At 37.6% G+C, this 16168-nt stretch overlaps 1 protein-coding gene and 1 pseudogene across 12 annotated transcripts in view; one reads left to right on the top strand and one right to left on the bottom strand.

Annotated features, from left to right (window-relative positions):
* LOC311602329 (S-adenosylmethionine decarboxylase proenzyme-like) overlaps positions 1–1267 on the bottom strand; it is a 1803-nt pseudogene extending 536 nt beyond the window's left edge. Inside the window, exon 1 of the transcript in view lies at positions 1–1267. This exon is cut by the window's left edge and continues 536 nt beyond it. The product of the transcript in view is annotated as an S-adenosylmethionine decarboxylase proenzyme-like (transcript).
* Positions 1–16168, top strand: part of DMD (dystrophin) — a gene marked incomplete at its 3' end in the record, with an annotated part of 2106393 nt that overhangs the window by 1814189 nt on the left and 276036 nt on the right. The gene's annotated exons all lie outside the window — the stretch shown is intronic.

Raw genomic sequence — 16168 nt, 5'->3', positions numbered from 1 at the left:
TCTCTTTTTGCGTTTTTTCTTCTTCATTTTTCTTAATCAACTCAGCTGTTGTTGCTGTTTCTTAGCAAAAGTGGTAAAAACAAAATTGTAATCATTGAATATAGCACTCAGGCAATCAAGATATTTAAAATCTTCAATCTTCTGAGGTGAAGAAAGCAATGTGCAACATTTAGAGCTCTGATTAACTAACAAGGTGGTCATGGATTTCCCTGGCTTGAAGACTTCCACAACTTTCCTGATCAGGTCATTACTGCAAAGGATGTCAGTCGTGAGAGTGGAATTCATGACCTGATACCAGGTTCTGTCATTGATGCCACACTGTTCAATCCTTGTGGCTACTCGACTTCATCCCATTCATCCTTTGCAGTAACACCGTCTTTCGTGTAGAACTGGTTCATAATTGCTGGGTCAAGCTCTCTCATCAGAATTCTCCGGGTTTGATCTGGCTGATTGAGTACTCGGCTCTCTGGGAAATCCAAAGTATACAGGTACCAACAGTCAGAATTCATGTGTCCCATACAATATGCTGCTCCATTTGGGAAATTGCATTAAGAAACTCGATTTCTTCCTGGAAATTCCAGTGAGGTATCTTTGGTGAGATGGCTTCATGAAATTCTTACGAGAATTAAAAAAAAAAAAAAAAAGCTTTGAATTGAGTCAAACCCACTGTAATCCCTAGCAAGCTTCAACAGGGGAACCAGTGCTTTCAGTAAGAGGGTGGTACCACATGTCTTCAAAATGAAACGTCTCTTGGAGACAAACATGCTACTCTCACTGAGTACATAAGCTTCCTGCTTGCCAGTCTTTGTCACACTTAGGATTGAGCACTGCACATCCTTCAAAAGACACCCCACTCAGATCTTGAGATGGTGAGAAGATTCCCCAGATCCCTGGCTTGCCTCAGACTGCTGTCTGGAGAACCAGACCTCCAGCAGTTTCTCAGTCCCTTAGAAAAAATGTGCAGCTTCCATCACCGTGAGCCTAGTGAACAACCAACAACCACAGAAAATCAACTAAATTAAATCTCTTCTCCCACCTCCGCCGCGGATTTTTCCAGCTGTGTACCTAAAGTTCAGGTTCCTTTTTTTCCTCTACAATTTTATATTAACTTTTTTTTAAAGACTAATAAATTTTTCCCGGCTGTTTTTGTAAGTGAAAGTTGAACGTGAGTCTGTTGAAAATAGAGGCAGATACAGTTCAGTCTCTTGTAGTCCACTGCTTTCCCATTAGAGAGAGTTGCGCAAGCTTTAGCTAATGTCGCCGGCCATACTGTGTAAGCCTTGCTCTCATTCCTGTGGAACTCTCTATGTGAGACGGAACGTGTTCTTACCTCACAAATGGACTCACTAGCATTTTACCTACCAAACATTCCTTATTATAAAAGATCATGAAGTTTTCAACTAGAAGATGCAGTATTGTTCCCATACAACTCAATTATAATACAAGGTTTACTTCCAGTACTTTGAAAGGGCTATAGCAAGCAGTTTAGAATAAATAAGATATACAAGTTAATTGTTAGTTGACCGAACATGGTCATATCAATTACTAGTCTACTTTTATCACAAGAGTATACATCCTAAACTTAACAGATAGATATGATTCTACAGATAGGTTAAAAAGTGTAGATAAGATCTTCAAAAATCTCAGATATACAGAATATGGCATTTAAAGATGTTTTTATTATTTCAAAGATACATTTACAATGAGACAGGTTAACTCCTGGTAACACTCAGCCTACGTCAAAGAAGATAATGAGCATCAAAGAACCTCCTTATGGAGATGGCTCCAAATGTGCAAACAAGCCACTGGGGGAAATGTCCTCTTTTCTGCCACAGACAGAATTCTGCCTAAAAACAGGCAAGCTTGGATGCAGGCAGAGTTGATGGCCAAACTCTGCCAAGACATAGTAAGCAAGTCCTCAAAGGTTCCTGTCTCACAAATGTGTCTGTCAGATATACTGGGTCAGAAGGCTGAAGATGATGCTTCAATGTTGTAGATAGTTTGGGGGTGACTATTCAGGCAGCAAACTGTCTCTGTCATCTTCGTCTTTGTAAGGCTACTAACCTGCACTCCCAGCATACTCAGGTAATCAAGTTTATTCCTTCTCAAGTCTCTGATGGGGTTGAAGACCAGATAGTTTAGTCTTACAATTAAGTTTAGTTGTTTAGGGGATAACATATTTTTAGATCTAGATAGATGTCTTAATTGATAGAGATGGAATATGATATATATTGATTTACATTCAGAAGTTTAGACTCACCAACATAGGAAAGATGTTTTCTTCAAGGTTGCCAAATACAAATAACCCAAACACTATAAATATAACATTTATATAATTCCTGATTGTTTAATGGTTCTTCGTGATGTCTGTAGTGTATTGTATTTAGTGTAAAAAAGTTTTAAAACAGTAAAAAGAGCATAAAGTGAACACAGTGTCAGTGACTGATCAGTAATGATTATCACAATTATTTAATAAGAAAATAGTAGCACATGCACATCATGTTGGTTTTCCTATCATTCCAAAACTGTGGAGATTTATTTCATTCATAAAGAATAATATTTTAACAAATTTCAAAAGTCTTTTGGTGCACTCTTATAGTCCTAGCACACAGATGACATAAATAAGAGAATTGTTATGTTTAACAGTCATCACTGTGTTCATATTGAATGTGAGACCAATCTAATCAAGATTGCATGAGACCACACTTCAAACAAAACAAAAGTCTTTGTTAGATACTTTTGTGTGATTAGAGAAAATAGTTGAAAATAAGTATATGCCTTTTTCCTTTCTTCCTATCAATTTATTTATTTACTTATTTATTCATTTTTTCATTTATTTATTCTCTTTATAACCTGATTCCAGTTCTCTCCTCCTTTCCTCCCAGTCTCACCTTCAAGGCCCCTCCTCCCCATTCTCTCCTCTCCTTTGGAGGCTCCCAAGGGGTATCAACCCAGTCTGGCACCTCAAATTGCATCAGGACTAAGGGTATTCTCTACCACCTGGGCAACCCAGGTAGGGGAAAGGAATTCAAAAGCAGGCAAGAGAAAGACTTTACTTCCATTCATTGTTAGGGGACCCACATGATGACCAAGCTGTACATCTGCTACATATGTGTAAGGGGTCTAGGTCCAGCCTATGTATGCTCTTAGGTTGGTGGTTCAGTCTCTATGAGCTCCCATGGGCCCAGGCTAGTTAGCTGTAAGTCTTCTTGTGGTGTCCTTAACCCCTCTGGCTTTCTCAGTCCTTCCCCTAACTCTTCCACAAGACTCCCTGAGTCCTCTTAATGTTTGGCTATGGGTCTCTGCATCTGATTCCATCAGCTGCTACATGAAGCCTCTCAGAAGATAGCATAGCAGAGTATCATTAATGGTGTCAGGGACTGGCTCTCTCTCATAGGCTGTGTCTCAAGTTGGACTACTCAGTTGTTTGCCATTTCCTCAATTTCTGCTCTATCTTTATCTTTGCACACCTTGTAGGCACAATAATATTTGTGTCAAAGGTAAGAATATGCCTTTTAATCAAGTCAGCTATATTTCCCCATGGTAATGGGTAAGTTTAAGTATTTTTCTAATATCTCAAACTGTAATGTCAAAAATCAAAATGAAATAACTCTAAAGCTCACTTTAAACAGTTCTTGGACAGATAATCTAAATTTTCGGTGGGATGCTTCAATTCTTATCATTGCTGTGATCTCAAGTGTTAAAAACTGAATTTTATCTAGTGGGCTCTTTTCATCCCCAGATTTCAAGATAGCACCGTGGCAACACATTTCTGCTCTTGTTGGTTGTTTAAACTATTGGAAAAATTATGTCAATTCCAAACCCAAATGCTATTTTAACCCCTGAAAAGTGTCATCTAAGAACCATCTAAATCCAAAGCACTTGTTATAGGCACCTTGAGACTTATCTATATACTTCTGTTCAGGAAAAAAAATCCTACATTCTATTGCTTTCAAGCTTTTTTTTTCTCTCATTTTTAAATAGTTGTGGTCTTACAGAAAAGTGACACACGTGAGGCATGAGACAGAGAGTTCCATAGACAAATCACTCTTGTTCTTCAAATACTAATGTGATATAATCATAGCTTAATGGTGTAAACCAAAATATTAACAGTAGCATAACACTGTTAACTAAACTACAGGCTTTGTTCCTATTTTATGACTTTTTCACTAGTGATCTTTTTCTCTTCCTAGTCTGCATGGCACTGGGGATTCCTGTCTCTCTAGCTTTCTCAAATTTGCCTTTGAGCCTTTCATTTTCCTTTCATGACCTTTACACTTTTGGAGAATACTGTTTTGCTTTTTAGTAGAATGATCCATATTTGGGGCTGATCTGATATTTCCCTGTGATGGTCTTAAGGAAAAAATAGCAAAAGTGACCTTTCCTTCTAAGTAGATCCTACAGTGGCTTCAAGATGTTCAAGTTTTATTACTGGGTGGATAACTTACTAGACCAGTTAGTTCAGGTGATAGCTATAAATTTCACCATTATGAAGTCATTGTTCTTTTCCCTTTGTAATATTAGAGGATATGCTATAGATTATTTTTATCTTTTTGTTTATTTATTTTTAGTTTATTCACTTTAAATTCTGATTGTCATCTCCTCCCAGTCTCACCCTCCCTCCCAGTCCCACCTTTACTTCCAGGTTTCCCTCCCCTCCCTAGTCCTCAGAAAGCAGGGGCCCTCCTCCCCTGTCATCTAACCCCAGGCTAGCAAGTCTCATCTGGACTGCCTTCATCCAGATAAATTATTTTTAATCACAAGAATGATTGAAACAGTGCTAGAATGGGAGCAAAATAGCTGGATTCTGCTCCTAGGGCTTAGCCACAGTGGTATTGGAAAAATCATTTACCAGTCCACCTTTGAGTCTTTTGTCTTCAAAATAACTTCAATATCTTTTAAAACGGTAATGGGATTTTTATGCTTTTTAAGATGGGGCTTTTCTGTATAACCTGGCTGTCCTGGAATTCATTTTGTAGACCAGACTGGCCTCAAACTCAGAGAGATTCTCTTGCCTTTACCTCCAGGGTACTGGGTTTAAATAGATGTGCCATCACCACCTGGCTTTAAAACAATGATATAATGAACTGTGACTGCCATCTTAGTAAAACCAGATTACATAAGAAACCCTGGCCAAAATTTGAAATATCTATTTATCCGTCCACTCACTATCTATTGAGGGATTATTGTTTATCAATCAGCACTTTATGTTCTGTGCTTAAAATAACAAATACGACCAGTCCTTGTCCTAATGGAAACTTTTGTTTTGATAGGGAAACCAGATGATATACAGGCACATCAGTGTGTTTCACCATATCATATAGTGATTATGAAAATGATAGAACTTGGAAAAGACTCCAAAAAGTTGTCATTATATGTAAGGCAGTCAAGGAAAGCCACCATTGAGTGATTATCTGGGATAAAAGTCCTTTTCTGGATTCTGCTCAAAACTTGATCACCTTAAAGTTAGTAAATTTGGAGCTGGAGAGACTCTCAGCAGCCATGAGCATTTGCTGCTTTTTTAGAAGACTCAGGTTCAATTCCCAGCATCCATGTAGCACTCTCAAACACCTGGAACTCTAGTTCCAACATATCAAATGTTCTTTTCTGACATCCACAGGCATGAATGCACATGATGAACATACATACATGTAGATAAAACACAAATATATTTTTATGGATAGATAGATAGATAGATAGATAGATAGATAGATAGATAGATAGATAGATTTTAGTCCGTGAATCTGAAACATGGATAGAAAACATGGTTTTAGATATTATATCATTCAAAATATTTATGGAGCAGCAACATTATTGGTTTTCTATAAAGTATAATATATGTACTTTCTAGGGTATTACAGATGGACTGATATGCACCAAAATGACTGATACACTTAGTCAAGAAAGACTCTACATCCACCATATTGCTGGCCTCAGGGAGCCCCACCACTAATCACTGTGCTGAAATCTATAATCTTCTGGTACAGATACTGGACAGAAAATGGCAGTATTTGGAAGGTGGCAGTATTAGGAAGGTGCAATGTCAGCCATTAAGTGAATGTTGCCAGAGATTTGCCTTAAGGAAGTAGCTCAGAAACACTTGCGCATATGTATATAACTACAATGAAGCTTCAAAAGTACTCAGCAACAAAAGGAATCTGAGATCCATTGAGACAATAACAACTATTTTATAGTCAAGAATAAGAAAAATGATCAATTTTTATGGTTACGTACACTAGGAATCTGAGTAGCCATCTGTTCATCTCATTTATTCATTCACTTATCATATAGCCAGCCAACCAATGCTACTGAGCATCCATTATGTGCCAAGATAATTTGGACTCCAATTCCAAGGGTACTTAAAGACTATTAGGTGTATACATTCTTTTTATTTAAAGTGAATGAAAGTGTTAAAGCTCTTATGGTTCTAGCTTATAGAACCTAGAAGAGTCCAAAGGAAGGCATTTCCTTTTTTAAAAAAGAAAAGGAAAAAGAAGAAACTGAAAATACCATCAGTTTTTCACCCTCACAATGACATAAAAAATCTACATCATCTCTTATTATGGAAAATAAATAAAAATTACTTTTATTAATCAAATGAGATTCAATCCATAAATAAGTCCATGTTTAGGAGAGAGTTGCAAAAACCCTGTGGATATGTAACATTCTAACATTTCCTGAAGCCGAAACCTTATCAGAAATGTCCAGCCTTTCTAGTGTGACAAGTTCAGATATCCTAACTAGACTGTGAAGGTGCTCTCCATGGCAGTGACATTATTGATTCAGTTGTTAACAGTGCAGGCCTAAATGACTGATGACGACTCTCTGGCTGTCCCTCCCTACTGCCATGAAAATGGCTCTGGGCTTTATCCAAGCAGGACTGCTAAATGAGCAGTAGATGTATGAACAGAAGAGGAATTGACCCTGAGGTGGATTCATTCTCTTGAGGAAGATTTGTTTGTGCTACCAACAACTTGTTCTTTAAACCGAATGAGCCTTCATGTAGGAATTCTGATGAGGAATGGGCAATTTTGAATGAACCTAATGTTTTATCAGCTGCTTTTTCTTCTCATTGAGACCCGAGTAATCTCAATAGACATTGGAGGTTTGCCATTTTTAGAGAAGATTCCTTAAGAATGTTTTGAAATCTTCTGTCATTTCAATATATCCTACAAACACCACTAAAATGAAGTTATCTTGCCCACAGAGGTAGATGAGGCTAGTAGTCGTTGGTATGGTGGGCTTCTCCGCTCTGAATAAAATTCCAGTTGGGCATTGTTTTTTAGTAATAGAACATCTCTGATGAATGGCAAAACTGTGGCCATTTTGTGGGCCTGAAAACAGATTTTCATGTTCTGCACTGAAAAGAACAACAGGCACCATTTCAGTTATACAGGGAAAGAAAACAATAGGTCATCTCTCAAAGATGTTGCTGTTGAACTAGGACTTCAGGCAGAGTATACTGCTGTGGCATGTGTAGATTTAAGACCCACAGTTTAGACTGCTTTCATAGCTGCAATTTCCTTCCTCAAAAATGATCATTTGTCAGGCATGATGGCACCGGAGACCTATAATCCCACCACTCAGGAGACTCAGCCAGGAGGAGCATTTTGAGTTTCAAGCCAGCCTGGGCTACATACTGTGTTCTAGGCCAGCATAAATAATATAGCGAGACCCTATCTCAAAAACAAACAAATAAATAAATAAACTAGTAGATCCTACTTGTATGAAGGAAAGGAGCCTTCATTGGAATTTTTCATGAATGGACAAAGGGATGTAAATTACCTCTCCACAAATTTATATTCTATAAGTCTGCATCTCTTCTCTGGCTCCCAGAATGAGAAATCACAATTAAAAAGCAAGAATCGTTTTTGAAACTAAAGTAGATAGGAGGAGGAGAGGGAGAGTCATACAGAAATAATACATCCACAGCAGGAGAAATAATCCAATATAGTACTGAGCAGGCCTTGTCTATATGCTTTGTCTACATTCACCGATGTAGTTGTTACAGCAGCCCTTGTGCAAGTACTATTTTAATTACCTCTTTACAAGTAAGTATCAGACACAGAGACATTAAATAATTTTCCCATAGTCACACAGTTAGTGAGCAGACAAGTTTCCATCCCAATTAATCTGGCTCCCAAACCTATGGTCTTAACCACTGTGCTTTGCTGCATTTCCATAGTTCCTTTGTTAAAGCTAGTGTTCAGTACATTTTAACAAGTATGAACAGTAAGATTTTCCATTGCTGGAATTGGGAAATGGCTAAAGGGATCAAGTGCATGCTGCACAGATATGAGGACCTGAGTTTATATCACTAGCACCTATATAAAAGAATAGAGTAACACATCTATAGTACTAATACTGAGGTGGGAATAAGACAAATCTATCTATCCCTAGGGATCATTGGTTGCCCTTTCTAGTCAAAATGGTGATCTCCAGGTTCAGTAACAGACCTTGCCTCAGAAAATAAGATGAAGAACATCTGAGAAAGACGCCTCAACTCAACCTCTGGCCTTCACACACACACACACACACACACACACACACACACACACACACACACACACACACATACACACACGGATACGGACACAAACACACACACACATGCACCGGTAAAACACCCACTTGAACACATACATACAACAAAGACGTATTAGTACCAAATAATAATATTTTAAAGATTTAATGTTTAATTGGATCTTCCAAATATGGTAATTTTCTCTCCTAGCACAGGAGACCTTCTACAGCTCTGCTAGCAGAAATAAATTTGTCTGACTTTAAAACTGAGTGATGGAGGACTCTCAATCTGCAATACAACCCAGTCCATTTATAAAAGCCTTAGTTATTGGTTTGTTATATTTTGAATGATTTAAAATTGATCCTCTCACAGCCCCCACATTTTTGCCTCTCTGAATGCTTTGGATGTATACATGATATGTATAAAACCTCCTGGCAAAGATGATATTTCATGTCCTTAGAGGAATTCAGCCCCCACCCCTCCAACACTCTCAACACCAAGTGTTCAGAACAAAAGCACAGGTATGAAACCCAAAAACAAAAACAAACAGAAAGCAAAAACTTATCATCTGATTTACAGTATTTCTATGTAAAATATAGCTTTTATATAACAAATGAGTAACTCCTAACCTCATGTATGTATGATGCAAGCAAATGGGACAATTTGTTTCTCCTCTGCAATGGCACCAGAGGTGGCAAATGCTGACCTGTCAGATTCAATGCATTTTGCTGGGTTAGGACCGCAAGGGCTTTCCAGGGGATCAAGCTCTCTGCTGTAATCATTAAAACCTGCAGAACTCTGCCTGGCTCTGGGGAGGAGCCCAACACTGCTGGCCCTCATCAGCCCTCCAGGAGAGCTGCTTAAAACTAGGGCAGGAGAGACAACCACTGGCTTCAGATCAGTTCTCCAACCTATCTTGACACTATCCATTCCACAGAATTCCTTTCCTTTGCATTTCAACCTCAAGATTATATTTGTTTCAATGAACTATTCCTGTTTCTTCATGCAACTTCATCCCAAATATAAATCTGTGTTCTGACGTCTGCGCTCCATTTTTGCTTGTCAGACAGGCATTTCTGGACACAGACCCCTGCCCATAAATTGACCCTGTGTAATCTTGTAGCCCAATGATCAGTTTTTACTTTCAAAGAACAAAACCAATTTCCTCTGCCCCTTTAAAGTTCTCTGCTTTAGTTGTCTGCTGCATTTTCTAATCTTGACTCTGCTCTTTATACAAAAAATATTCACACACACACACACACACACACACACACACACACACACACACACAACCTGAACCTAGAATTTGCATCAAAATCTGTCACAGTATTTAGCCACATCATTATATCTGTCAGCTTCACCAGATTCCTGGTCTCAATCCTTTCCTTTCAGCATCCTGGCACTGACACAGTATAATTTCTTTTAAGTCATGATGCAATTTGATGTGCTTTTCCAAAGGTTACAGTGGTGATTTTAAAGTGTTTGTTTTGTTAGAGAAAGGAAGTATGACAGCGCTGCTGGCTTCAATGGAGTCCTTTGGAACCTCTGCCAGGGTGATTTCAGAGCATACAAAAACTGACAGAATAAAGAGATGTAAGGAGATCTCTTTATAAGAGATGCCAGTGATAGAAAAGATCAGATGATGGAGATACTAGTCAAGGTGTCATTGGAAGGAGGGTGCTTCATGCATGCAACTGTGTGCCCCTTCTAAGAAGGTGAAAAGAGCGTGGGGAATCAAGAAAAGGTGAGATTTAACTCACCTAATTGGAAAGAACGTGGTAGCTACTGTTTCTAGTGTATTTATATCAGTTTATGCTTAAGAACACATAGCATAAAGTTTACCACCTTAACAATATTTAACTGTTTAGCTCATTACTGTTACATTTTAAATATTTTTATGCAGTATATATACAGAACTTTCTGGTCTTGCAGGAGTGAAGCTCAGTGTCCATTAAATCATGGTCCATATCCCACTATGTCTCTGCCCCAGCACCAACGCTTGACTTTCTGCCTCTATGAATCTGGCAGGTCAGCATTTGCCACCTCTGGTGCCAATGCAGAGGAGAAACAAATTGTCCTGTTTGCTAGCATCATACATGAGTGAGGTTAGGAATTGCTCATTTGTTATATAAAAGCTATATCTTACATAGAAATACTGTAAATCGGATGATAAGTTTCTGCTTTCTGTTTGTTTTTGTTTTTGAGTTTCATACCTGTGTTTTTGTTCTAGAATCATATAAATATTTTGTGAATGGCTTATTTCAGTTAGCATAATGTCCCTAAACTTCATCCACCAACCATCATTTTTAGCACAGTTTACTGCCAAGCATATGGTCTCATTTTCTTTTCATCATAAGCCTGTGTGGCACCATAGTACCTTTACCTTACTTTTAAAATTAGGAGTAGCAAGCATGATGGGATCAGAATCAATGTCATCTAGAGATAGTTGCTAGCAGAAAGATCAGAAGTGAAACAGGACTAGTTGTACAGAAGTAAAGGTGCTCTATGGTGTGCTTGTAATGGCGTTGCAGCCGCATTTGGTAGGAAAGCTCAGCTCAGCCTTCCAAAAGCATAAGTAAGTGATATGGTGAATGTTTTCATCTTTGCCTCATTCAGTCTTTGGCCACAGTCCCATTCCTCAGGCAGAGGATGCCACTTTGCATGATGCTATTCCCTGAAGGCAAGCTCCAATAAGGAACCTAGCTGTGAGCCAGCACCCAACAGCACAGCAGATGATGTGGAAGCTTGGCTTCTCTGTGGAGTGCCACAATATCCACTAACAGTGCTAAAAGAATAAATATGTTTCCTTGGATTCCATAAATGATGTAAGAATCAGACATTGTTTATTTGACTCTCAGATTGATGTTCTTTCTACCACTCTAGACTTACCCTCCAAGAGATGCTACATATGCACTAAGATCAGGCTTGAATTCTATTAATCATTGAAATGAAATAAAAATCCCAGAAACAATATCAATGATGTACTATTTATGATTCTGTATTAATCCTATGGATACCAACTCTTTTTTTCTGGCCCTTGCCTTTAGTAGTAATACCATATCATTGCGATAGACTTATATCTGTGCTGTGCCTAAGGTCTCTTCTACCATTTGATCAGTTGAATATTGTCCAGTAAATCTCCCAAGAGGACTGTATTTTCCAACTTAGTACAACATCATTTCTACTATGACCTAGGAGCTAGGTCATAAAATATCAGCCATGATGTCTGCCTGTGTGCTTTTTGTGACCTTTGGAGAAATAATACCATTGTCGCCAACATAACCATTAATATACTCATAGATAGTATAGTGGACCCTCCATTTCTGTGTGTGCTGTGTGTGCCAAGTGACACTGGTCCTGGACAGTGCTGAGGTCTGGATATATGTTATCCCACCTACTCCTATGAACTACTTTCCCTGGATCTTAACAGACACTCTCAGTTTGAAATGCCCATACGGAGCCTTAGAGGGCTTAAGTGCCTTGCTTAGTATCTCTTAGGCATTACAATTGCAGAGTCTGAGTTCACGCTTCAAAACTTGAATTGCAGTGTCTTCAGGATCAGGTCTAAGTACCTACATTAAAAATACCCCTCTTATCTCCCAAGCAAATGAAACACGATTCACAGTTGCTGTTTCAGGGTACTTTCTCCTGCTCTTGCTAAGCAGTAGAAGGATTCCCTCAATGCAGATGTGATTGAAGCCAGCTCTAGCTCAGCATCCTCTAAAGACCTCTTAAACTTGACTCTCACTAAACAGTGCCCAGTTTCACATATGCAGCTATGTCTTCTTTTCCTATTTGGCCAGTAAGACCTTTAAGAGCTGGTTTTTTGGCTTTGTAAATAAAAATAATTCTTAATTTTAATCTTCTTTCTCTCTCTCAGATTTCATGTAACCCAGTGTGTTCTGGCCTCAAACTTAGACTTTTGATTCTCCTCTACCTCTTAAGGTCTTGGATTATAGTAGTGTACCACTGTAAATGGTTTACAAAGTGCTGGAATGGAATGCAGAACTTTATGTATGCTGAAGAAGCACATTTTTTCTTTGCTTTTCTAGTACCCAGAAAAATCTTCACTATACATTCCATGCTGAACTTTTAAGATTTTTAATATTAAAACTGATGGTATCTTGCTACATAGGAGAATTTATCTATGCTTATAGACTCTTAAAAGGGAAAACAATGACAAATATATAAGAAATACTTACTGTAGCCAATTCTATAAAGATTCTGACCTTGACATATTACTGACGACTACTCCATTTTAATTAAACATTTATTTTCAGATAATTGCACATTGCATAAGTCAATGAAATATAAACCTCATATATCTTTTTTTTCCTGGTGTTCTCCAATAGTACATTCTGCAAATTTGTAATTTAGTGTCACAGCAGGAACCTGACATTGATAAATCAGTATATAGAGCATTTTCATCACCACAAGAATCCTTTCTGTTGCCCTTTCTAGCCAACACCTAGCTCTCCCTACTAACCACCACCTGGGGTAACTATTAATTGGCTCTCTACCCAGTGGTTTTCTTATTTCAATGACATTAGAACAATGTAGGCATACCATTTGTAATATTTGAGATTAGCTCTTTAACTCAATATAATCACCTAGAAATGCAGATAGATTGTTGTATCCAGCAAGATGTTTCTTTGTATCAATGAGCAGTACTATTTTATGATTTGGTTTCCTTTGTTTAATATTCCACAGGTACTTTTTCACAGGTAGTTTTAAACTGTTAGGAATAAAGCTTTCAACATTCAAATACTGTGTTTTGCATTTGTTTATCTATTTATTTATTGTGTGTATCAGCAAGGGGAATAGATTGCAATATTCTCTTCTTTCCAGTCACCATACAGACTTGAGGACAGAGGGAGAACATGACTCAGTTCATCAAGATTGGTGGCAAGTGCCTTTATCCATTGAGCCGTCTTACTAAACCTATTACTTTCCTATGTGATGAGCACTGCCATGAAGTTGATGGATCATATAGTAGTTGAATGTTATTTTACAAACTGGCAAACTTTTTCATCCCATCTATATTCTGTGATATCCTATCAGCACTGTGGGGGGTCTGATCTAGTTTCTTCACTTCATCATTAAAATTTGTAGTTATCTTTCACTTGTATTTTGAGCTACTCAGAAGTTGGTATAATAGTAGCTCATTGTGTTTTTATTTTACATTTCCTTAGTGGCTAATGATATTGAACATCTTGATACCTCCATGTTTTCTATCTGAATACGCCTTTCGGTGGAACATCTGTTCATTGCTTTTATTCATTTTCTAACACAGAAGAGATTTTATAGTTCAGCTTTATATATACATACATAATATAATCATATATATAATACTCATATATATTAGTTTTATAGTATTATTTGCTCATTGTTTTCTTTGTCTTTTCATCCTCTTCATACGGTCTTGAAAGGTTTAATTTACTTGTGTTTCCTTTAATGGATGCTTCTATGTTTCACTAGCCATAGACCCCAAAGACTTTTTTCCTACTTTATGTACCTTACAGTTTTATACTTGAGTATGTGATCTATTTTACTTGATTCTTACATGAAGTGTGCAGTTTAGATTGAAGTTTCTATTTTAATATGATTGTGTCATTGCTCTAGAATCATTCATTGAAATAGCTGACTTGATTTTTAAAATGAAATCAGACTCAAATATTTCTCCTTATTTTCAGACCTAATCATCTTCTAGGCATTCTGGATGCCATGTTGAAATGCCACAGCAGACATTTTAGATTTAAAGAGCCCCACACAATGCACTCATTTCCCTGCTTTGACTGATCTTCATCATTTTCTTAATTGTGCTGTCTGCACTAAACTTGACCTAACTCCCTTATCAAAGAATTTTCGTTCCATCTTTATCTTTAAATCTAATATGAGCACTACCAGATTTGTCACCTCTATTCCCAAATTTCTCATACATTCAGTCCCTTTTTTACCTTCCTCCTATCTCCAATGCCTTTTGCTACACTTACTAATAAGTATTGATGTTGCCTGATTCTTCTCCTAGATTTCAGTCTGTTACCTAATATTTTTACAATACTGCAGCTATGATAATCCTCTTCAAATGCAGGACTGATTAAGCAACTGCTTCTTTTAGTCTTTCTGTAGTCCTATGCTGCATATTTGAAGGCAGAAGTTTCCACAAGCACTTTCTTCACTCTGGCTTAAGCTGCAGCCTCGACAGAAGTGTCCAAACCATGCCTGAGTCACCAGAAATATTTACTGATTGACTAACAGGGTCTTAAATAATGGATGAAAGAAACTTCCTGTTGTCAGCATCAGATATTCCATTTTTAACACTATTCATAGTTGCATTCTCCAAGTACTTAATGGAAACATGTTCTCTCCCATGAAGTAGCATCATAGAGTTGAAACAAGTACTTGAATAAAAGGTGTTTGTTCGGAGATATGGTTCTAAGAAGTTCGAGTTAAAAAGAGAGACAAATGAGACAACAAAGATAAGCTATCCTATGGGCTTTGAAAGAGTGTATTAAATCAAATTCATCTGCACTTGGGTAACTAGAATGTGAAACACAGGAAGTCTGAAAGCTGTCACTTGCTCTTGCCTTTTGCTTAATGAGGAAAGCTCTTCTGGAATTGGGAACAAACCAGGGACCATGGAAGAGAAGTCCTGGAGCTCCTCTTGAAATTGGAATGCTTGTAATATAAGAACTATTTGTCTCTTTCCTGCTCATCTTAGAGCCAGAAGAGGGCTGATGAGATGTGGGGCAAATACAAGAGGTATCTGTTGCAACCCCCCAAGAAGATATAGGGCAGTCACAGTGACTGTCTCTGTGTATCAAAAAAACCTGTTTATTTGTTTTAAATCCTCCACATAAGAGCATAATACTGCTTCAAAGTGTGAGGTATGTGATGTGGTATGAAGAACGCAAGCAAGAAGTTTGTTTTTCATGGTGACCTTTTTAAAAATTAATTTATTCAGATTACATCTCAATTGTTAGCCCATCACTTGTATCCTCCCATTCCTCCCTCCCTCCTGCTTTCACCCTATTCCCCTCCCTTAGGTCTGTGACTGAGGGAGACCTACTGCCCCACTATATGGTCATAGGCTATCAAGTCGCATCTTGGAAGCAAGTTTTTCAGGCACTTACTAAAAAGTTTTTTAATCTATATTAAATTAACCATGAAATGTGAACAATTCTGAAATGGCAGAGCATTTGTACTCTTATCCCATGAGGCTATTGAAAATATAAAATAAAATAATCATTATAAAGCACTTTGTGCAGGGTCTGATGCAGAGCAAGCACTCAATAAATGTTAATATTTACTTGATTATTATTGTTGATTGTCAGGAATCATCAGGTCCACATCAGTAAATAGTAGTAAGTAGTCTGTCAGCAGGAACATGGAAGCATTATCGTTGTGTAGAACATAGTGTTGCATGAACAGTCTTAAAAATCAGATCTAATTTCAGTCTTCTGACAGAAAAATGCTAGCTTCTCTGGAAATATTGAATCCTTCCTTGGGCATGTAGTTTAATTTTCCAAAATCATATTGCATAATCTGTAAAACAAAAATGAAAACATACTGTTGTTTATAAAAAACACAGGAAAATCTTTAGCACCATAAAATATAAAAGAAATAATCTCTTTTTTCTGTATT

Source organism: Acomys minous (genome assembly GCF_964271855.1).
Source record: "Acomys minous genome assembly, chromosome: 7".
Taxonomy (NCBI): domain Eukaryota; kingdom Metazoa; phylum Chordata; class Mammalia; order Rodentia; family Muridae; genus Acomys; species Acomys minous.
The sequence above is the reverse complement of the archived record's forward strand: the minus strand, read 5'-3'. Positions and strand labels throughout refer to the sequence as shown.